Raw genomic sequence first — 25,420 nt, forward strand, 5'->3', positions numbered from 1 at the left:
TTCCAGGTCTACCTACTCACTGATGAGACCTCAAAAAAGGTTGAAACCGGTCTGGGTAGTGGCCTCTCCTCATAATTATATCCTCAGTATTATATCCCCTAGGGGCTGTGTTTTTACATATTGAGAAAATATCCAGGATAGTGAGGGAGCTTGCTCCACCTTTGATTCGAGTTGCCTTGGTGTTGCACTACCAAGTGGTTACTTACACTTGGATTTGCCGATAGTTTTTCGGTATGAAACTCATAGATCTTAGTCCAAGTTCTTAGAGTTTCGCTTACTGGCAGTCACACATCAAAAGATTTATATCTCCTTCATTATTATTATATTACGTTTAGTAATTTCAATATTAGTATACAGTACCAATCAAAATGAGTTCCCTTCACTTTGCTCTAATAATAATAATAATTCATATTAGACTTCATGCATAATAAGTTAATCTGATTTATTGAACGGAAATGATATTAATTTTTATGTTATTTTTGCCTCTTTCTGTTTAGGAATACCCCTTTCTCATATTATCATTGGGTTTTTACTCAATTTTTAGGGCATTATCAATGTTTGAAAGACAGATACATGAAGAATATATGGGAAGAATTATTTTGGACATAACTTTGTAGGATGTTTCTGACTGTCTTCTTATTTGAGTGGCGTATTTTTCTTATATGGTTGTCTTCTTATTCTGGCTTATCAAAATACACATATTTATTACCGCTGAAATATGACTAAAAGGAAGTTGGATTGAAATATGGAGATGAAGAGATTTTGGGTGAGGCAACTGGTATGCGAACTTTGAAACCTGGGTTTTTAAGGGTGGGCTGAGAATTCTTTGGCAATAAGGTGAAAATGGGAAATGTTTTGGGGAAAGGAGGATAGAATATGATGGAATAAGATTAGGGATTGTTCCATATTCGTTTTCTGGAAACCTCACTGCTTTTGTGAGATGTTGCTATATTTCTGTAAGTAGTTTGTAGTCTTGTGTGTATTACTTTTTCAAGATGTTTAGAGATGAAAGCCAAGTTAGCTATTGGTCCAAATGTGAGCATAATTGCTCTTTCCATATTTGCTGGTAGGTATATCTATAGTGGTTTATAGTTGTTTGGGAATAGTGCAAGTATCGAATATCATGTTCACAAGTTTCCGAAGTACAGGATTCAATTGTTCAAAATGTGTTAGGAGGTGTGACACATTTTGAACAATTCCTGAACTTGTCTTTTGCTTTAATCGTTAGAGAACACTTTTCAGTTCTAATTTGGATTGGTGAGGAAAGTACATCATTTTCTGTGGAATTTGGGTTAATAGTTTTGTGTTGGGCTTAATGAGAAAAGTATCTCTTTTGAGTTGTATGATATGTTTAGTGAAGAAAGAGTTAAATAATTCTGCGAGTTCCTTCTGTTTCTTCTCTTTACCGAAGTTTTTGGTGACAAAATCTTGTGGGACGGTTTTCCTTTTTCGAGTTAATAGTACATTAAATGTAGACCACGATTCTTTCTTATTGGCACTGTATTCCGCGAATTTCAGTTAGTAACAGTGTCTTTTTGCACTCTTAATTTTAGTTCTTAGTTGGTTTCTTGTGTTTTTGAACAATGTTTAGGTGAATGTCATTGGCGTGACTTCTTTACTCTCTTCCATAGAATGCATTTTATTGTGTTTGCAATGCTGTTAAGGATATTTTTTATTTATCCATGGATTATTTAGGGCATGTTTCCTGTTTCTTCTGTGTTTTGTTGGTTATCTGCATCTATTTCTGTTTTCTATATTTCTATAAACAGAAATCTGAGACTCTTTTATAAAGTTATTGGATAATTTATATCAAGTAGCTTAATGTCTTTTAAAAAATTATCAGCAATGCCTTTTAACAATAATAATAACAATAACAACAACAACAACAACAACAACAATAATGATAATAATAATAATAATAATAATAATGGACAGGTGCCCAGTGATGTGCATTATGGCTCTATACTTGGTCCATCTGCTTAATCTGTGCATTATTGATGCTAGTGATTATCTGATGGGAGAAATTCAATTATTTGTTGTTGATTCTAAGTTTCGAGTGCGATAGTGAATAAAAGCGATGTAGGGATACTGTAAAATGACTTAAAATACATTGTGGGCATGGTTAATGGTTGTTTTTTTTTAATATATCACAGTGTAAATTAATGAACTTCGGATTGAAGTTTCTGATCTATGTATTATACTGACTGGCTTGCACTTCAATAAATAAATTAAAAAAAAAAACAACAGCCCATCAATTGATTCATGGGAGCGTCCTGTCGCTAAAAGGCTCGCATGAGCGATTGTTGCATTGTATAAATGGGTATGGACATAACTGAAGAGCGTTGTAAAGCGAAGCGTCTTAATACGGAGTATTACTGTATATATAAATGTAGTCTTTAAAAAAGTCTATTAGTATACATTATGACCGAGTGTTGCTCCCTCTATGAAATATTATTTTATTAAGCGAAAATGATCTGGTGGTTTGCGAATTCGAAGTACAGAAACAAGCCCGGTGTATTTCTCTTTTGATGATTATGGGTAGATTGCGGAAATATCCTCCATTCCGCTCATCTACAAATTATTTTTTAAACTACGATAATTATTTTTATATGTATTTTTACGAAACATAATTTTTAATAAACATAAATTATTGGTTTAGGCTGATTTGTTGCCTATGTTTAGTGAAAATCCCGCCCGGTGATAGTGCGCATGTGTTAACAACGCCATCTTGAAAGACAACTGCGGTTGGGAGGAGCATTTTACATTATAGACATTGGTTGTTGATTTCTGTCTGTGCTTTTCTTTCGTTTTCTTCTGTTTCTGTGTTTTGTGTAATAAATGCCTTTTAAGGAAATTAACTGGCACATGAAATGAATTCTCTAACATTGAAGGAATGTTATAAGCACCGGAGAGTGATATTATTGTAAAAGTTAATGTTACCTTTGAGTTCCAACAAGTTCATTGGCATGAGACAGCCATTGACGTTTTTGCGGTGAGTGTATCACTACCACTTGTGCTTTTGAGTTTTAATTTAGACAAGTGGGTACGTGTTTATTTTTATTTCTACAGGTATATAGTCATTCTTCATATATAAATTATCTTGTGTAGAATGCTTCGTATGTGTGAGTCGATTAAGAAGTCAAATATGTGGTAGAAGGCGTGGATAAATTTATCTTCAGGTTCACTGTGGTCAGATGGTTGACCTAATAAAAATTGTGGTATTATATTAATAAATGAATAAATATAAGTACCATTTTAATAATTTGGTTTCAGCGCATATTTTGATCATCATGTATTTGAATGTTATGATTGCTGTGAATAGTGGACATCTGTAAGTACTTGTGATATAAGTGAAATTGGATTAGCATGAAACAGGTGATTTTCAGTAACTTGAATCTTTATTAGAATATCGGAATATAACGTCCAGTCATAATCGTTTCATTCTGGTATATATGCAGTTAAATTAGTTTCCCCAATGATGGAAGCTTATATGGTATGATATTACTAGAAATTCCACTTCCTGCATTCGCTGTAGCCTGTTTGAATAAAACCGTTTGAGATTATCTTGGATCTATAATGCTAATTCAAATTTTTTACAAAGATGAAAAGAATTTGGTGCAACCTAAAGTAAGGTGTGCTTCAAAATTTATTAAAAAAAAAAAATCCAGATTCCTGTTTCAAAGAAAGTGTAGTTATTCCCCCCCCTCCCCTTTAATAATGAAACATTTTGATTCAACGGATTTAACAATTTCTTTGCAAATTATTCCAACAAATTTATGGTTTGCTTGGAAAGTTACTGTATGTAGAGAAAATTGTTTTTAGAATGGATGTGAGCCATCCTTATTTTGCATTCTTCATGTTGCTAGTATTATAATTATTTGTATCATATATGAAGAATATAAACATTTTGAAATGTTGGTTGATCCTATCATATATTTTATTTTTTAACAGACTTGAACACACACAAAAATTTTTAGTAGGTTGTTTTCTTGTCCTCTTAACATTGCAAGGGCAACCTTTTTCATGATGGTTCTATTGCCATCAGTGCTGATTTAGCCATCATACAACTGGTGCATTATAAAATGACTTTCATTACACGATACTTGTGTAACAATTTTGTTATAATTAAGTTTTATAATGAAAAATGGTATAAAAGAAAGGATGCATTCTTTGCATTTGAAAATTTCAACAAATTTTTTATATATAATCAAAGCAAAGTTGTCTTTAAAGAATGTTTACTAGGAGGTACTTTAGATTGTAATTTGAGCTATAAAGCAGAGTGAGATTGTAGATGAAATTGATTGTAATGGTTGGGATTTGTGTGGTGAGAGATAAGGGTGATGTTGGGGACTGTTAGATCAATGATAACGATGTGGTCATTCCACTGCCAGGTTTTTGGTTCATCACATGTGGACTACTGCACACTGATTTTCACATGCACTACTAGTTGAGAAACAAGCTCTTCGAAAAGGTGTAGAGGTGCATAACAATAAAAGCATTATCGGGTTTGTGGAGTACTTATTATGTGAAGACAGGTTGAGAGAATGTAATCTGCAGAGTTCTGGTAAATAGGTAAAGGAAGGTGTGATATTATTGAGTCATAAATTGTTAAGAGGAGTTTACCAGATATTCAGGATAGTTTTTAATAGGGTTGAAGAAGGGAAGGGGATAGAGACGGAATTCTCCACTGCACTAAATTCTATAATGGTGCAGTGCATAAGAGAGTGAGATATGACTTTTTTGCATGGAGTGTGGTTGGTGAATGGAATACTTTACCGATGATACATTTTTGTTGGAATGCATCTTATTATTGCTTCCCTCAATGAGTCTCGACTCCAGAAGTATTAGTATAATAATAATACTCAATACAGATGTACACACTCTTAACCATTGTAGTTTCATTTTTTTAATGTAAGTTAGTTAATACTTACTGTGCATAACCATTTCATTTGATATAGATTTGTAGGGAAGGCTATTTCATCAAAGTTGCAAACAAATGTACATTCTGTACATAATATATTAATAATACTTCTGCATATAGAGGCATTTAACATCACTTAAAAGTTCTGTTATGCCATAATGCACAGTACATTCCATTTGGAAATGTGTATAATGCCAAGCATTATGGGATGGATCACACCTGAGAAGGGAGTGTGCTGTTTATTATGGGATGCTAGAACAACTTGGTGTAAATATAACTCCTAGTTATGAACCTATTTTCTATGCAAATTTTTGTTAACTGACAATTTCATTTAATAAATTGTAATATTAAACTGATCATTTTTAAAATTACAATTTTAATTGTTCTCTAAGTAAATATGACCTCTCCATTACTTAGTATCACCACCTCTGGGTCTGGCTCCCACTGACAAGACCTAAATAAAGGGCTCGTCATTGGGAGCCGATTGGCCCTTCCCTTAATGCATAGCATTATACATGTCCGCAAGGAGAAGTGCTTTGCATTATGGGAGATAATAAGACAAGTGATGAGAGCTTGTTCCACCTTTACCACGAGTTGCCTCAGTCCTGAAGATACTTCAGGCGCAAACTTTGTTTATTTACACTTGGATAAAGGATTAAACTAAATTTATTATAGTCTAACCAAGTGGGAAAAAACTTCCAATATGCTTCAACAATAAAAAGAACATTGACAGAGATAAGAAAGCTATTATCACCATACAAGGTCTTAATAAGATGATTTCAGATTACTGTGCACAAATTTATTATATAAAGAAATGAGATGAACATTCAGAACTACACCACACTATTAGGACAACCGAAGATATTTTAAATTTCAGTATTCAGAAGTAAAAAGAATACATGTTGAAGACTTAAGATAATAAATTTGAAAAGATCAAGAAAACTTCTCGAGAAGCTTAGTACATGGAGAGAGGGGAGGAGATAAAAATAATAATAATAAAAAAAAAGCTTTCCCTAGAAATTAAGAAAAATGAACCAAGCAACAGTAAAAAAAGCAAACTTTTCATCTGAAGAAAATGAGATGAACTGAAGAATTGGGTAGTAAATCAATGACGAGTCTTTAAACTGCAAGAAGATTCATTAATAGTTATAACAAAAAAGAAAAAAGTGCCACAAAAGTGACATGTAAGCCAAGACTTACACATGGAAGTTGAATAAAGGTGTGTGGTTAGTAGGTGTAATTACTAGGGTGTAAGGACTAGATTTTTTTCTTGGAGAGTTGCGGATGAGTAGAATGATAGATTGGGTCTCCCACGATGAGGCTTTGGATTCCATTGGGGTGGCCATATAATAATAATAATAATCATTATTATCATAGTTTATTCACAATATGATACAATGTGAAAAGGGAAAACGAGATTTATATTAAAAATTAAATATTGCAAATTATGGTCTTACAAGTCTCTCTTTTTGCTTCTGCTCTGATTCCATCAATCCCCTGGGACTTTCCTGCTTTGGTTTGATCTATTGCTATTTTTAGTTCCTTTTCAGTGAAGTCTTCACAATTTATTAGTAGAGCGGTGGTTAGATGCAGGTCTGCTAGCTGATATGAATGTTGGGGATTATCAACATTCAGTAATTCTTGAAAGTAGTTTCTCCATTCTTTCATCAAGTTTACTGATAGCTCTCTATCGTTTTTGTCGTGTGACAATATTTCCACTTCTTTTTGTTTTGTGGTGACATATAATTTATCATTTGAATAGTGTTTCTAGCATCCCCAGTTTTATTATAATTTTCAAGTTCCTTGCGGTATTTATTTATTTGATTTTCTCTGTCTCTGATCATTAGTTCATTGTCATTTAAAATGTCTAGTTTATCTTTATTTATTTCATTCCTGTTTAAGCAGTACAGTTTTTGCTTTATTTCGTTCATCTATATATTTTTCAATTTCAGGGGTAATCCATTTTTTCCCCGAGTCTTTTTTGTTGCTGTTTCCAAGAATTTTGTTTAATGTTATGTTTATTGTTTCAGTGATACCCTTATACTTTTCATTAACTGGACCTTTAAGAATGTTTTTCATATTGTCTTCTAATGTGCTGTGGAAAGATGCTGCAATTTTGTGGGTTATTTAGTTTTTTGTAGGCCTGTTATTTTTAGAGGGTTTTAGTGCAAGTTTAATGTGAGCACTGATTATTCTGTAGTCAGAGTTTAGTTCAACCGTATTATATGCTCATCAGTTCTTGATTGATCTGATCCACTTTCCATTGATTAGGATGTGGTCATATAATTATCATATAATAATATGATAATTAATTTTCTTAAATATATCATTGCAATAAAATTATTCAAGAACATACTTTTGTAGAATATATCTACAGTTGTTGTTCTCAAAAATAACATAAAAATCTTTGGGTAATTTAATTGTATATCAAGACCCCTGTGGAGTTTCCTTAATTAAATAATCGTGTGCCACGGTAGAAAACTATTTATTTTATAAATATTTTGTCTTGCATATTGTAAGACATCAGTGAGAGCAAAGAACAACAGTAAGGAATTTAAATAATTTGGCTCAAGTTCTGCAATCTACTCCAAAATCCTTACTCTTGTTCTTTGTCCTCACTGATATTTTACAGTACATAGGATGAAATGTTTGTAAAATATAATTTACTATTGTGGTACACATGATTGTTTTTGGATAGCGCCACTAAGAAACCCAAGATTTTAGATTATTTTGTAAAAGATTTCTAAATTTTATGAAATTCATTAAAGTACTACACAAAGAAGCCGATAACAGTAATTCCAACTCAATAAAATTCTAATATGTATCCTCAGAGGGTGTACAAGCTATGACAGTACTACATAATTAAGTTTATATCATTGCTGATCTTCTGTCAAAATATTCTTTCCAATTATTCTGTTACTTGTCAGAACTCCAGTATTGTTGAATTCTAACATTTTGGACTTCTAAGACACTTCTGATTGAATCACTCTAACAAGATCTCGGTCTTCTTGTTCTTTTTCATACAATCTTGGTATAAAACACCTCTTTTGCTTGCTCACCAATTCTGTTTATATGACTACACACCTCTTATCCTCTTATCATTCAACTAATGCCAGGTTTCCACAAGGTTCTGTCCTCTCACCAACTCTCTTCCTGCGATATATCAATGACCTACTTCAGTTGACCTGTAACCCAATACACAGTTTTGCAAATGACAGCACATTGTACTCCTCCTTTCATTTGATAAACCTTACTCTACACAGCTTAACTCAACCTACAGAACGTCAGCTACCACCTCTCTCAATTTTGATCTCCAAGCCATCCTCCATTGGGATTCAGATAACCTCGTCAATTTCAATGCTAATAAAACCCAGTTCTGTCTTATCTCTCACAAATAAAGAACCATTTTCTCCCAGTATTATGTTTGACAGCACCAAAATTTCCAGACAATTGCAGATTTCTCTTCTTGGAATTACCTTGACATCAAACCTCTCCTGGTATAAGCACATTGCATCCTCAGCTTCTAAAAAACTGGGATTTCTCTTTCACTCAAGATGTTACTTCATCCCTAAACAGTCTTGAGTGAAATGAGGTAGGGGCCCTAAAAGCTCCCTCAAAATGCTTGACTCAATACAGGGGAGATCAGTTAGATTGACCAACTCACTACCCTCACTTTTGCACAGATGTTTGGTTTCCGCACTGTGTATTCTACAAATATTTCCATGGGAAATGTTCATCTGAAATAGCATCAATAATTCCCCCACTTAATACTAAGCTCGTTGGAACACTTGCAGCTGCTGCTTAACATCCCTTCACAGTTCACTTTAACCCAGAGAACATGTTTCTTTTCCTGCAACTGCTATATTGTGTTTCCCAAGGAATACAGTATACAGGTAACCCTCGTATAACGCGGATGTTAGGTTCCACAAAAATGTCGCGTTATATAAATTGCGTTATGCGAGACTCACATCATATAGAAAAAGTAGGGTTAGGTTCCGAAATCGTTTTTTTTATTTTTTATTTTTTTTATTTTTTTATTTTTTTTTTAGATTATATAAACAATGACATATCCAACCAAAATATATTTTTATTTAATTCAGGTAATTCATGTAAGTTAAAACATTAACTATGAAACAAAATACCTAGTATAAATTATAAAAAATTATAAATTGTACGTAAACTTTATTGCCCATAATACATAAATGTTTTAGGCAAAATAAAATAAAATGCATATTTTAATTGTCATCACTCTCTTCAAAACTAACATTTTGTAAATGTTCATTATTTACCAGTGGCTGGATGTCGTCATCACTTGTAATCTCTTGGATATCATTTGCATAATTCTCATTGCGTACTTCCGCTGGTTTAGTTATCAAGAAGTCAGTAATAAGACCTTGCTTACCACTATGCTGCAATTTTTTATTAAGTTCATAATACGGAGCTAAACAAATATCCAGTTGTCTCGTGAATTTTCCGGAGTGCTCCATTGAGAGATCGTTATCCATAAAATAACTTTCTTGCCAAGTCCAATCCTTCTGCCAATTTCTTTAAACCAGTGTTTCTCAACGTGAGGTGTACCCCACAGGGGGGGGCAACTTGAATATTTTGGGGGACAATTAGAAAATGTACATGTACATATTTATATTATACTTTTTCAGAACTTGGCTGACTATCATGCTGGGGGGGGGGGCATCAACATCTTTGAGATGTTGAGGTGGGGGCATGATCCAAAAAAAGATTGAGAAACACTGCTTTAAACTGAATTCTTTAACGGATTCATCACAATCAGAATCTTTGACTGAACTTTCCCCACCATTTGGTTCGAGGTAATCTATTAGTTGTACCAATTCCTCCTCATTTAAATCTATTTCTCCATCAATTAATTCACTATTGAAGAGATTGGAGCACTTATGAAGAAGTTTGCGAAGGTTGAGTCTCGTGCTGATCAAAAAATGTATCTTTAATCTTGTTCAATTGTTACCTTAGCAGTTTAGTGGGTGGGTTTATCCCTATTAACAAACGCGTATATTGCAAAAGCGCTCTAAGTGGCCATTACTATAAAAAAAAATAATTTTTTTTACATAAAAAAAAAAAGCATTACATATTGTATGTAACTCACCAAAAAATAAAGTGCTCAGCTTGAGATTAACACACTTATGATTTTTAATGCTCTTTCCTGGCAGAAAACGAAGACAATTTTCAACAGTAAATACTTTGTATGGTAAACAATTGACGTACATGCGTGCAAAAGGTTATTTTGGCCCCTAATATAAATTCGCTACTTATAACTACATGAGTGATACGGGCAGACGCAAATTTAACGAAGATAAAGTTTGATTTTTAAGTTGCACATTGAAAAATATATGAAAAGATAAAGGGCTAGTAGAGTTTATAAACCGTCTTATATCGAAACCGTGTTGTATAAGTACTGCGTTCAACAAAGGATACTACAATTTGTAGACTGCATTATATCGAAACTGCGTTGTATATGTACCGTGTTATACGAGAGTTATCTGTACAGTCTTTTAAATCAAATGTAAAAAGTTCCTCCTTTCCCAATTCACTACTCATATATGGTACTAAGTTACTATAGGTTGATCAACCAACTTCTTGTGTATGGGCTCAATAAAAAAGATTAACCTGCTCACTGATTCTGGAATATCAGTAATGTAATTTCTGACATTCTAATGGTGACATCTGTTTAGGTTCTTAATTTTTTTTCAGAACTCTCACATCTGTGGTCTCTAATCTTTTGATGAAGTGTTTTTTTTTTTTTCTAACCTAACTCTCAAATCCATAACTTAAAACTGGTTTAAACACTGTCTTATATACTACTAGTTTAGTGTTTTGGCTAATTTTTTGGCTATAGCACCTCATAGTTGGATGGTCGACTTTATGACAAATATGTTAGCCATGGAGCACAATATTTGAACACAGGTGGAGAGGTACCTTGGCAACATCAAATTTTTTAGTATCCAGGTTATTTATTATTCTTCTCATCTTGTTTTTTTGAACTGAAAAACCACAGGAGACATACGATGCTCAGTTGCTGACATGTAGAAGGGAGATTTGCTTTTATCTTATGTAGGCGTAGCCACAGGAGTAGGAGAATAGTGATACCGGAAGGTCAGCTTTGGGTGCTATAACAGTGTGCCCAGTGTTTGACAAATATGTTCTCATGTGGCAAGCAAGTTTTTTTCAAATCCACTTGCCTGTGTCATGTAGATTTTGTCAGCTAGCTGTAGACTGGATAAAACAGAGTATTTTATTATTTTACAAATAACTTTATAAATAAATTTTTTTGTTACCTGGAAGAAAACATAGAAGAATGAGTAATATAAAGGGTCATTCTAGTAACAAATTAATAACATTTTATTTTCCAAAAAACGATGTTTTTACTATTCTTTCTATTATTATTATTTATTGACTTCTCCATTTTGGAATGGTTCTCACGATAAGGAAATGCTTTCCAAACAATGATTCAGCACTATCGATCACTATGGAACTCTTATTGACACATTGTGATATATTATTTAAAAAAATGGGGAGGGGTCGGTTCTTGGGTGAGTACATTTTTTTTCATGGTGAAAAGGATTTTGCATAATCATTTGAGCCCTGGTTGTACCATCTGGGTAAGAGAGAGGGGAGTGAAGTGTATGTGAGTAGAAGTTGCATCCAGTCCCTTTAGATCTGATAAAGGACCTTAAGCACAGCTTTAATTTGGATAGAAGGCAAGTTTTCTGTTGTTGACTTTTATGAAGTTAGATTTAGATCTGCTAAGGACTGTTAAACAATTGCTCTAGTATAGTCTGTGTAAACATGAAGTTCTTGAGCTGCCTACATTAAGCTAATTCCCCCCCCCCCTTTCAACTGCTTAGATATATTTTCTGTTGCATTGAACCAGGACTTGGACAGATGGTGAGAGCAATAGATTTGTAGTTTAATGGTAGATGCTTAACTTTGTTCTCTCTTTTTTTTTTATTTATTTATTTATTTATTTATTTTTTTATGAACGATATGAAGGGAAAAATCAGGAGAGTGGTACAGAAGTGCTTGGCAGTGAAAACAGTAGTAGTCTGAGAGATGAAGAAAGAATGGGAATGCAAGAGGAACAGGCAAATGGGGGGGGGGGAAGCTCGGATGGACAGTAAAACAAAAGTACAGTATCAGCAGAAATTGGCAAATCAGGCAAAGAAAAACCCTAGAGAGTTTTTTAGATATGTGGCAAGTAGAAGGAAGAATGATCACAATAAGATGAAGTTAATAGATGAAAGTGGTAGAATGGTAACTGCTGCAGAAGACATTGTTGAGGTATTCGGTAATCAATGTATAAGGGTGTTTCATCCTGATCAGGGTGAAATCATGAGGAACTTAAGTGTAGAGGACATAGGAGAGGATTGCTTAATTGTGAGTGAGCAGGCGATATTTGAGGAAATAAGATCGATGTCAATAAGGCGATAGGATTTGATGACATATCACAACACATCTTAAGGGAGTGTTCCAAGGAATTGGCATTCCTGTTTAATAAACGTCTTGCAATAGCATAGGTTCCAAGGAAGTCGAAGAATGGTAAAATTGTTCCACTGCATAAAAGTGGTGATAAGGCTGTAGCTTCAAATTATGGGCTGGTCTGTATATCTGGAGTTGTGGTGAAGGTACTGGAGAGATTGGTGAGAAGTAGGATACAGAAATGGATTGATAACAGCAGTATTCTCCGTGGTTATTAGCATGAGTTTGTTAAGGGGACATCGTTTCACTAACTTATGTATTATAACAAGGTGACAAATACCTTGGATATGGGAGATGCATATATACAGTGGTGTACTTAGATTTTACAAAGGACTGGCTGTTGGATAGGTATCAGAAAGTTGTAAAACTGTCTGCAGGATCAGTTTTGGGGTCATTGTTGTTCAGTTTGTATGTTAATGATATTGGGATGGGCTTACGTAGTGATATGCAGCTATTTAGTCAATAAGGCTCTGGGGAAAGCAGTGCAGAGTCAAGCAGATGTTATGGCCTCACAAGAAAACTTGAATAAATTGCATGAATGGGCAGGTAAGTGGAACTGTCAGTTCATTGTCGCAAAGTGTAAGGATTTGAGATTTGGTAAGCAACAGTGGGATGCAAAGTATATACTTGGTGGGAAAACTAACAGAAGCAGAGGAGATAAGAGACCTAGGAGTAATGGTGGACAAGGACCTGACTTTCAGGGGGGGCCACATTACACAAGTTGTGAAGACATCATATTGGATAATGGCAGTGACACAGAGAATCCTGACATTCAGAAAGAGAGGTTATGATACCATTGTATAAGTGTCCTTGATCAGGCCTCTTATGGATTTATTGTGCACAGATTTGGTCACCTGGTTTTCATGGTGACTAGGATATGTTGACAAGAGTCCAGAGAAGATTCATAAAGGTGGTCAGTGGTCTTTAGAATGTGGAGTATGAGGACAGATTGAGAGAATGTAAGTTGCAGAGCCTCGTGAATAGGAGGAAGAGGTGGGTGGATATGATTAAGCTAGTCTGGGATTGGTATCGTGTCGACATAGAGATTTTTCATAGAATGGGAGAGGACAGGACTAGTTCATCACTGGAAACTGTATAAGGAGGGTGTGAGCAGAGGAGTGAGGAATAGATTCTTTGCATGGAGAGTGGTTGGTGAGTGGAATGCATTGCCTGAGTGTGTTGTGCATATATTGAATCCAGAATGGTTGGATGAGCATTGAGTGCAATAGTGTGTACCTCTCATGATGCATCTCTGACTCCATGGAAGTCAGAGATGCATCATGAGAGGTACCAGAGGAACTGGCTGTATGTGGGCTTTCTTCCATACTGTAATGTGAATGGCAGCTGAGTATAATATAGTGTATAGGTGATAAAGGCATTTCAGTTTTAGTTGAAAGTCTCATGTTTTGTTTATCATGTGACATCTCCAAGGTTTTATCACAGGTGGATACACTACTTCACGCAAATCATTTCCACTACTTAATCCTCCACACACACACATATCATCCTTGCAGTATCACCTGCTGCCCACTAATAGTATTTTTTATGTGTAAGTTGTTTTTTGGCTGATTTCCTCATGCAGGATGAAAAACTCATTTCCAGGAGGATAAAACCCTGCTGCCCCATATGAGATCACCTAACTCAACTTCAGTTGAAAAAGCCCATAATATAAAATTCCTTTCATCATGATGTGAACTAAACTGAGATCTTTCCCAGTCTAGGGCAAGCAGTGTTTTCAGAAATTGTTTTCCTTCATTCTCAGCAGTGAGCAGCGCTTCTGCAATGATCTTTCAAATTGTTTACTGTCTTCTGTTAGCTGGTGTAGGATCTACTTAGTAGCAATTTTTTTGTTTAAACCTTCAGTCATCCTGAAACATATATGGTTGAGATATTTGCTTCATTTGCAGTTTTATGTGAAATTGTAAATGAAGCAACTTTATTTGAAATTTCATGTTCAGTATCAGTCATCTTCCATCAAGTTGATAAGTCACATGCGGTCTCCAATTTCCTTAAACATCTTTTCTATATTTTGATGCTTTGTTGAAATGTTTTTCTTTTTGGCTACAGTTGATATTTTCTGTTTGTAGTTTTTTTCCTCCATTTTTATTGTTGATTTTCATTACCCTATTTGTTACAGCAGTTACTCAATTTGGTTGATGGTTGAATTTTGAAGACTTCTAGCAGATTTATTTGATATCTTCGTATTCCTAGTTTTAATATGCTCTATTTTGACATGGTTATTGTCATCTTCCTTGCTGATGTGTTCTGTAAAGATTATAAAAAGGAGTTTCTCCTGATTTACTACATTCCTGGCATCATCCAATTCTAACTGCTGATTTACAGTGTAAATATAAGCTATATATGATTCTAAGTCGGCGTAAGGATTTATATAAAATGGATGGATTACATTTGAATGGATTTGGTGTGTGGAGACTTGAAAAGGTGTTATCGAATGTGGTGGAAGTGAATGTACAGAACCAGGGAAACTAGAGTTATTAAGGGGGGGGGGGGAGAGTAGATATGCAGTTTTTAGGGAGACAGTTGAGTGTGTGAATGTGTGTAATATGCCCAAGCGAGTAGGAAAGACTACAAATCAGAATGGGTTAGTTAATATAAGGCATCAAAATAGGGATGGGACAAATCGGCTTCTTCAGTTCATGTATACAAATGCCATAAGTATTAGGAACAAGAAGGAAGAATTTTTGGCCTTGGTTGGCACTTCCAGTTATTGGTATTAGTGAAACATGGCTGACAGAAGATGACATAGCTAGTGGGATTGAATGTGAGGGGGTATGGTATTTTCAAGAGAGACAGGGAGAATAAAATGGGGAGAGGTGTGTTATTGATGATAGCGGATGAGCTACAGCCAAGGAGAATAGAAGTGGAACCGCAGGATAGAGATAAGAGCACATTTGAGGCTATTTGGTGTGAGATTGAAACTAGCAGAACAAAATATACAGTTGGGTGCTGCTATAGACCAGGTGATGGAATAGATGGTGGAGATAGTATGCATAAGCAAATAGAAGAAATAGTGGAAGGAGGGTAATTATTATGGGGGATTTCAACTATGGTAACATTGATTGGAAGGAGGAGAGGAAACGTGGGAGGAAGGAATTAGATTTTATGCAGTTATTAAGGGATAACTATCTGCGACAGCATGTAATGGAAAATACTAGGGGTCAGAGAGTGCTTGATCTAGTAATTGCATCTGAGAATTTGGCTGTAACGAATATGACCATGTTGCCACCAATTGGTGAGAGTGATCATAGGGTCTTGACTTAGGAGGTGGCTAAAGGTGTGGAATTTACAATTAAGACAGGATACATGTGGAATTATCAGGCTGGTAAGTATGACAAACTTAGGAGATTGATTGGTACAGTGCCATGGCATTTAAAACTGCAAGGGCTAGAAGTTGACAGTGCATGGGAGGCAGTTAAGAAGTGTTTGCATGAAGCAATGGCTGACTGTATACCTAGAGTCCGAATAATAAATCAGGTAGGAGTTAAATGGATGAATAACACCATTAAGCTTGAACTACAAAAAAAGAAACAACTATGGAGGGAATTTAAGGAGAAAGGTGACCAGCAGACACATAAACAGTATAAAGCCCAGGCCAGAAGGGTAATGAGTGTGGTAAGAAAAGTAAAAAAGGATTATGAAAGAACATTGGCCATGCAGGCTAAAGACAATCCTAAACAGTTTTTTCGATATGTTGCAAGTAAAATAAAAAATGTATATGGCAGAATAATTTTAAAGAATGCCGATGGTAAGGATGTAACTGAATCAGTTGATATAGTTGAATTACTGAGCGAGCACTTTGCAAGAGTATATCATCCAGGTGGTGACATTGCAGAAATGAATGAACCAAAACCTAGATGTCAATACATATGTGAGATTGGATGGTATACCAGCTCATGTCTTACGTGAAGCGGCTAAAGAATTGCCAGTACCCTTGACCATTCTGTTTAATCTGAGTCTCGGGTCTGGGTTAGTCCCGAGGGGGTGGAAAGACGGGAAAATAGTTCCACTGCATAAAGGAGGTTCCAAGACTGCTGTTGTAAATTACTGACTGATTAGCATATCAGGAATCGTTGTCAAGGTCTTGGAGAAACTAGTCAAGAGAAGAATACAGGATTGGATAGATGAAAATGGGATACCGTATAGGGGACAAAATGGTTTTGTGAAGGGTAGATCATGCCTCAGTAATTTGCTCACGATTTATAACACAGCAACTACTGAACTGAATAAGGGTAATGGGTTTTCAATGATTCAACGATTCAACTGTACCTTGCCAAGGCCTTTGATAGGATACCACATGGAACTCTAATCAGTAAACTGGCGCAGATGGGGATGGATATAGGGTTGGTGAGATGGATAGGAGGGTGGTTGATGGAGAGTTACCAGAGAGTGGTTTATTCAGGAGTGGAGTCCAAAAGACGGCTTGTGACTAGTGGTGTGCCGCGGGGTTCTGTTCTTGGACCACTACTTTTCAATTTGTTCATTAATGATATAGGAAAGGATCCGAGAGGAAGTGTTCACTTGTTTGTTGATGATGCAAAGTTGGGTAGAGCAATTGTGATTGCACAGGATGTCAAAATTTTGTAGGATGATTTGGATAGTTTGGAGGACTGGGCTAAGGAAAATGGATGTCAATTTAATGTTGCAAAGTGTAAAGTTATGCATTTTGGAGTGAAAAGATTAGCAGCAGTATATCGCATTGGTGGATACTTCAGGAGATTGATGAGGCCAGGGATTTGGGACTGTTGGTGGATAGGGAGTTGAAGTTTAGGGGGCACATTGCAAAAAGTGGCTATAACAGCTCATAAATCACTTGGTTACTGAAAAATACTTTAACGAGCAGAGATAAAACAAGTTATTGTTCCTCTATATCGAGCCCTGATAAGACCCCATCTGGACTACTGTGCCCAGATATGGGCGCCAGGGTTTCTTCTTGATGGGGAGGAGGTGGAGAGATCCAGAGACGAGTGACCAAGACGGTAGCAGGTCTGTGGAATGAACCTTATGAGAAGAGATTGAAGATTTGTGGGTTGCAAAAATTGGTTGATAGGCAGAAAAGGGGTGATATGATTGAGACATTCAAATTACTGAAGGGTTTCTATAAGATTAATCCAGAAGATATTTTTGAGAATAGGGCTGGTGGTGGGAGGACTAGGGGCCATACATGGAAGCTGGGCAAAAATGTATGGTCCCTAGTCCTGAATCATTTGATATGTTAGAGCTAGGTTCTTTACATGGAGAGTGGTAAATGAGTGGAATAAATTGCCAGAGCCTGTTGGGGGTGCTATGACCATGAATGAGTTTAAGGCAAGGTATGATAGATGCTGTGTGAAAGGCGAATAGTTGTTCTTGACATGATGTTAGGGCCTTCCTCGATGAGTCTGTCAACTCCTTGGAGTTGACCATAATAATAATAATAATAAATGGTTTTCATTAATGCATTTTAGTTATATTTTCAAAAATTTTTTCTTTAGCACTTTGTTTTTATGTCTTATGATCTACATTGCTTAAAGTTCTTTGTTCTAATTTGATTGTTACAATGTTCTCAGTGGTAGATTGATGGATTATAAAACTAGTATTATTAATTTTATACAGGTATCTCCATGGAGTTAGAAGGCTCATCGCATAGATCCACACTAACCTTGATATACACAATACCTATCATACTTCTCCTTAAACTTATTCACTTTGTTTTTTTGGATTGGATGCTTTCTCCAATATGTATTGGAGAAAGAAACTGCACCCCCCCCAGTATTTCACTAGCAGTTATCACTATCATTAGAAGTTGCGACGTTACAAAAGTAACGTGGCAACTTCTATTGCAAAAGTAATACACCACAATGTATACAAAAATGATGTACATCACAGAATGTGTTTTTCAACATTAACATGTTCCCTTTTTTGTGTGCACCTATAAAAAAAAAAAAAAAGCGGGAACACATTAATGCTGAAAAGGAGAAGGATCAAAGTAACATCTAAGTGTCCATCAAACTTTCTAGCTACAAATGAAATCATCGTTGTTCAACTGGACTGGAATAATTTAAGTTTTTAGTAGCATTTTTAAGATGTTTCTTATAGACTGTTACATGAATGAAAGTAGTCCTGGATCCTGACTCATGTAATTCAGTACATAAACATCTTGCAATTCTCTGCTGTTATTTTCTTTGGTTTTCTATTACAAAAGAAAAATGCATTACATTTAAAACACTTAATTTCAATTCCATTTTCGCAGTCAATAATATCTTTATCTTGAAAAGTTATCTGGACCTCTGTTTTCTGTTTGAGTTTTCCATTGGATGTGTTGCAAACATTTTTTATAAAATGTGAAAACTATGGACTACATTGTGTAAGAAATGCATATCATCATATCTGTAGGTATAACAGTAGATAGGAAATGTGATAATAGCAATTTCGTTGCTGTCAATAAACAGAAATCTCCTTACTAATATTATCCATCCTTTGACAGATAACATTGGGTATTTTTGCAAATCTTAAGTAGTTACATCTCCAAGGCCTTTTGACCAGATTTGACATAAAGGGCTAAGTAAAGCTGTCTGTTCCCTGACTTCTGCACTTGGTTTAATGGTTGTCCTTGTGTCCTCGTTTATTTGGTGGATAAATGTTCTTCTCATCCATCCTTGAAGTCTTCTTCCTTTAACTTTCTCTCATTATTGTTTGTTTATATGACCCACAAATTTATTGGATGTAATTTCATTGGCTGATAACAAGTATGTTATCTTGCTCCTAGTAGAGCATTTTCCCACTAGAATACATGCTTGTGTCAGTTGTGAATTTCATTATCAAAGCTATCCTTATATATTGACAGACTTCTTATAACTGCAGAAGTATGCTAATATAACATGAAATGAGTAAACATAGGTGTTAGCCAGACCTTGATCAGGGTGTTTCAACTGAAAGTGAGTTAGCCAGTCTCACACAGAGGTGCCAGGGTTTTTCATCTCAAACTGGCCATTAGAACACTCAATTGAAATAGATAATACACTGCCCTCATAGCCTGAGTTGCTTTGGCTGTGAATCTAAATAACCTAAACCTTCCCAAACTGCCCTAAGAAATGTTGGCATTGTGTTGATATTGTTAATTGTTTCATTATGAATTAGTCTGAGAGTTGCCATTATAGCTTGTAGTACTTTCATGTGAATGTAGTTGAGTCACTTAGTTTAAAAGAATGAGTTAATGTGAATCCTGCTCATTAAAGGCCGTTTACTTATTGTACACTAGTAGTATGGGTTGACCAAGGATTAAATAATCTGGAACTCTGTTCTTCTAGATTAAGCTCAAATATTGAGCTTTTTCAAGCTGCTTCTGACCTTCATGAAGCCAGAGCAGTGGTTTTGCATCAGGTGATAAACTTTGTCTACTATCTAAACACATTCACGAACATCCATGGGATTCAAACACACTACCCATTATTGGTTGCTGAGTTTGCATCAAGTTTTGTTTTGGTAAAAACTGCTTCATAGACCCTTTGGGAATGTCCTTAATATTCATCATCTGGAAAATTATTACTCCATCTTAAAAAAACTAAGTAGATTTGGTCAAATATCAAGAGCATGATGATTTGTTTTATTTAACTGTAAAGGAGTGGTGCATCAGGAATTTGGTCATGCAGATAATACTGTTAACATGTATACTATTGTAGGTGTTTAAGAGAAGATGTGTACTGCACACAGCTATTAAAGTAGTGCACATGTGCAGGTGTACATATCAAATCGATTGCTTCACTAAGATGACGCTCTTGCACACATACCAGCGCAACATTTTTTGTCTCAAAACAACATGGCTGTTCCTGCACTGTACTTCCCAAACATGGGATAATTGTGGCTGACTTTTCTCTCTGTAGTTGTGATTTTCTAAATGAGTAATGTTAAAGAGCAAAATTTGCATCAAGTTCCATTTTGAACTCAAAGCTGATTTGTAAACCTTTGCATATTGTAAGTAGTTAAGCTGCATAGACCATATGTTAATAAAAGATGAGAAAACTCAATTCAGAATGTAAAAACCCCTTACCTTAAGAAAATGGATATGGATACAGACCATGAACTTCTTACAGCCAAAATAAACATCAAATTTTCCAAGAAGAAAATAGCATCCATAGCCAAAGTAGTAGGCATCCTTAAAAACTCAGCTTACAAGCATCAGTATGTGGGAGAGAGGAGGGGAAGGAATTGTACAATACCTGAGCTATTTATACAACCTAATATTAGAAAAAGAGGAAGTCCATGATGACTGAAGACTCAGTAAAATCATCCCAATACATGAAAAAAAGGAAGAAAGAAAGTGTGACAACTATAGATCCATATCGTTGTTGAGCCATGCGTGCAAGATTCTTTCCTTCATGGTTACATGGTGATCAGCATTCATTATTAAAAATTATGGAAACCACTACCTTATAATAGTAAAACTTTAGTTTAATATAAACCAAAACAATCACTCAATGTTTCGACCTTCTTATCAAGGTTATCTGGAGTATACACATACTTCAGATAACTTTGTTTCTTAGTATATATATATATATATATATATACTAAGAAACAAGCTACATTGCATTCTACGTGGTATGCTAAAGTTAGTAATTTTGTCAACCATTAAAACTACTGGCCTGACTTCTGGTGTTTAAAAAAAAAAAAAATACATAAAAGCTAGAGTCTTGTTATTATCATATATTTGGTTACATTACTCATAAGTTACTCATATAAATTAGAAAAACAATATAGATGGTGGCCACTAAGAGCTGAAATTATTTCTTAGTCCTAAAGTAAGGGCTTGCTGGAAAACTTGAACTTCAGTGGGGTTAAATGTGTCATTACTGTTTAGCATATCATGTAGATTGCAACGAAGCTTGTTTCTTTGTATATGTGTGTATACTCCAGATGATGACCTTGATATTAAGGTTGAAACGTTGAGTTATTTCGGTTTATATTAAACTGAAGTTTCACGGTAGTTTCCATAATTTTTAATAATGAATGCTTACAAAATATTTATAGAATCATTCAAATCAAATAAAAAAAGAGCAAAGAAATAATGGAGGAACAAATGGGATTCAGTGATTGTAGAGGAACCAGTGATGCAATCTTCATTTTACAGAGACTATCAGATCGGACTTCAGAAAAGCAGGTCTTTTTGTGTTTGACTACTAACAATCATACAGTTTCTATGATAGAAACATTGCATAACAAATAGATTGAACCCATACCTAATCATTATAATCAGCAAGTGCTAAAAAGACACACACAATAGTAAAATTCAGGAATGTTGAAATAAGTAAAATCCTATTCAAGAGGGCAGTTATGCAACCCCCCCTCTCACACACACACTTGTTCATCCTGCTCCTCAGAGAAGTGGTCGGAGAATTGCCTGGCAGTAACTCAGTAGAAGAAAATTCACCCTTAAAATATGCCAGTGATATTGTTCTGATAACAAGAATGTAGAGAACTTAAAATCAGTGATTTCTGATCTAAATCTAACCAGCAACAAGCACAACTTGGAGATAAATCTTAATAAGACAAAAATCCTTATAATAGGCAGATGAAAAAATGTCAGTTATAATAAAAGAATAGAACAAGAAGACAGTTTCATTTGTCTAGGATCATTAATCACTGAAGATCTAGGTTATATGAAAACTATCAAGATAGAATAAATATAGGATGTTCAACAATGAACAAGTTAAATAAAATATGGAAAAAAACAGAAAATTGGCTTAAGACTAAACTTTTCAACTCGGTGATCCTTCCTGTGGTACTTTATGGAGCAGAGAGCTGGATTACTGATAAACAAGAAGACAGATTAAAAGGTTTTGAATCAAAGTGCTTAAGAAGAATCAACAGCACAAAGTGAACTTAAAAAAAGACCAATAATAAAGTAAAGGAAGATTTAGGTTACATGGATAATATCCTAAATGAGCTACACAAAAGAAAAACTGTATTAATATTAAGATGCTCAATAAACTTTCTTTATTTTTTATTATTATGTGACATTTCCAAGGTGTCCAAAGGCAAATCGAGGAAGGTACCTACTCTAGAACTATCCATCTCCACCACTTAATCCACCAACTAGAGTGAACTACCATTCTATCATCAGCTACACCAATGCTATCTACTGTCCACCACCACTAATTTTCTTTGTCTGTAAATTGTGTGGTTCTGAAGGCCGATTTGTCTGTATGCAGGAACAACAACATATAAAGATTCTTCTCGTCATGGTAGGAATCGAACTTAGGCCTTTTCCAATCGAAGAGTGCAATGTACCGTCATTCTTCCAATTGCACTAGAATGGTGCTAGTTTTTGTTTACTGATTTCTGTGTGTTTACTTATTTACCTGCACCTATTTAAAACTCATACAGGTAAGTTACTCCCGGTTAAAGTTATTAGGTTAGTATTTTTTTGTCTGTAAATTCTGTGGGTTCTGAAGGCTGATTTGTCTGTATACAGGATGAAAAACCAGAGTTTCTGGGATGAAAAAACCCTGCTATCTCCGCATGAGATCAGCTAACTCTCCTTCAGTTGAGGGGGGGGGGGAGACATTCTTTTTGTCACGGCAGGAATCGAACTTAGGCCTTTTCCAATTGAAGGGTACAATGTACTGTCATTCTTCCAATTGCGCTATGAGGCACTTGTTTTTATTTACTGATTTCTGTGTGTGTTTACTTATTTACCTGCACCTATTTAAAACTCATATAGGTTACTCCCAGTTAAAGTTATTAGGTTAGGTTCATACCATGAGTATTATTTAAGTGTCTCTAGCTTCCTCCCAATATATCTATCCTGAAAACGATACTAGTTTTTCCCGAAACTGTTGATGGATGAAAAATCATATATTGCATTCACATATTTTTATCTCTAAAATTACAAAAGAAACTGTAATGCAAAAGAAACATTGACTATACAAAATTTACATTAAAAAAACAACAAAAAACTAAGCAATTACACTTTCTCTCACCCACTCACTTTGAATTTAAATTCAGGAATTATGAATTTCAACAACAAACAAAATTAAACAAATTCCTGTACTAATCCGCTCTAGGATTAAATAACTAAAGGTTCGTATTACAGTAAGTAAACCACAAAGGAAACACATTCCCTTAGTAATCCTGTCTAAGATTAAAACACCTATTGTATGTTAATACAGTCAGTTCCAATTAAGAAATCTTTGTACACACTGGTTACAAAGTTAATGCTCCTTGCAAAATAAGGAATGTTTTCTCCTTCTGTAACTCGAACAAAAATATCTTCAGGAATATCCACCTCATTCTAGAACGTTAAACTTTGAAGATAAAATACATTAAACTGTTTACCATAACTCGAAACACATTCTTCATTAAATGTATTCAGTTCCTATTCTTAACTGAATAATAGTTCCTTCTTGCCTTCAGTATTCTATAATACATGCAGTATCACAAGGTACACTTTTTTGAAGAAACAAACTTTCCACTTGGGATAAAATGTTCTGTCCTCATTCCATCCATTGATAGGAACAAAAGCAAGGTTATATAAACAAACAGTGGACATACCTCATGTTTGAATTTACTTTGTCCAAACTTTGAGCTACTGTTATTCCTTTCAACAGAAACTATATTTGAAGCCTGCTTCTAGATTATTATTATTATCTGAGACCTCTAGGGAGTCTAGGACTCATCGCGGGAGACTGTAAATTACCCAACCCAGCTATCATACTTTCCCTTAAATTTATTTTCACTAGATGCACTCACTATCCCTAAGGGCAAATTATTCCACTCACTCACTGCTCTCTGGGAGAACAACCTAGCTCTTACCCCTTTCTTGACTGAGAACAACCTTAACTTCCATGTATGCCACGTGTTCTCTCTCGACCTTCTATATAACGAAAAGTTTCATCATTTGAAATGCTATAACACCCATTCAAAAGTTTATAGACCTCTATTGTATCACCCCTCTTTCTCCTGTTAACCAGAGTCTGCAATCCACATACTCTTAATCTGTCTTCATAATCTAAATCCCATAATCATCCAGATATAATCTTTCTCTTCTTTGCACCCTTTCCACAGTTTCTTTATCCCCTTGGAAACCGGGAGACTAAATCTGCGCACAGTAATCCAGGTGTGGTCTTATCAAAGCCTTATAAAGAGCAAAATTACTTCCTTATCCGTACATGTCAAGGTTCGCTTCAACATAGCAATTATCCTCTGAGTTATATTTGCAACCGTTGCTATATGTGACCTTTGAACTTTAAATTCTTACCCACCAAGATCCCTTGCCCTCTTCAGTTTCTTGTAGCATAACCCCTCTAATATAATATGCCACTGGAACTCTAATCATACCAAAGTGCATAACTTTACACTTACTAACATTAAACTGTTAGCCATTTTTGTTTGCCCAGATTTCCAGTCTATTCAAATCATTTTGTAATTGCTGAAAATCAGTATCATCTCTGATTGCCCTGCCTATCTTTGCATCATCAGCAAGCAATTGTAAATCTGATGATAGACCCTGCTTAATGTCGTTAATGTATAGATTGAACAATAATGGCCCAAGGACTGAACCTTGAGGTATACCACTAGTTACCTTAAATCTGGCAGATTCACATCCACTATATGCCACTTTTTGATATCTGTCTGTCGACCATCCCTTGATCCAAGTCAATAGATTCCAATCCCATATTCTCCAGTTTATGCAACAGCCTATCATGTGGTATCCTATCAAATGCCTTAGAAACATCCATCATTATTATAGTGTATCCATTCCCTTTATCCAACTTGGCTGTAACATTGTTATAAAATATGAGCAGATTGCTAAAACATGATCTTTTTTTACTAAATCAATGCTGTTCCCTGCAGAGTATAGAATGCTTGTCTATCCATTTCTATATGTGAGTTCTTACCAACTTCTCTAAAATCTTCACTACCACACCAAGATACTAATAGGTCGATAGTTAGACACATCAGTTTTTGCACCACCCTTGTGCAATGGAACTATCC

At 35.1% G+C, this 25,420-nt stretch overlaps 1 protein-coding gene across 4 annotated transcripts in view; it reads left to right on the forward strand.

Moving 5' to 3' along the window:
* Positions 1-2,514: 2,514 nt before the first annotated feature.
* LOC150104464 (serine/threonine-protein kinase Tao-like) overlaps positions 2,515-25,420 on the forward strand; it is a 713,758-nt gene continuing 690,852 nt past the window's right edge. For 3 of the 4 annotated variants that reach the window (XM_090395157.1, XM_090395158.1, XM_090395156.1), the window contains exon 1: positions 2,516-2,992. The gene's annotated coding sequence lies outside the window, so the exon portion shown is untranslated. Of the gene's footprint in view, positions 2,993-25,420 lie in introns of all 4 variants that reach the window. The other variant, XM_090395159.1, reaches the window with a different exon arrangement.

Source organism: Typopeltis vanoorti, chromosome 7 (assembly GCF_054136105.1).
Source record: "Typopeltis vanoorti isolate ZY-2024b chromosome 7, IOZ_Tvanoo_1.0, whole genome shotgun sequence".
NCBI lineage: Eukaryota > Metazoa > Arthropoda > Arachnida > Uropygi > Thelyphonidae > Typopeltis > Typopeltis vanoorti.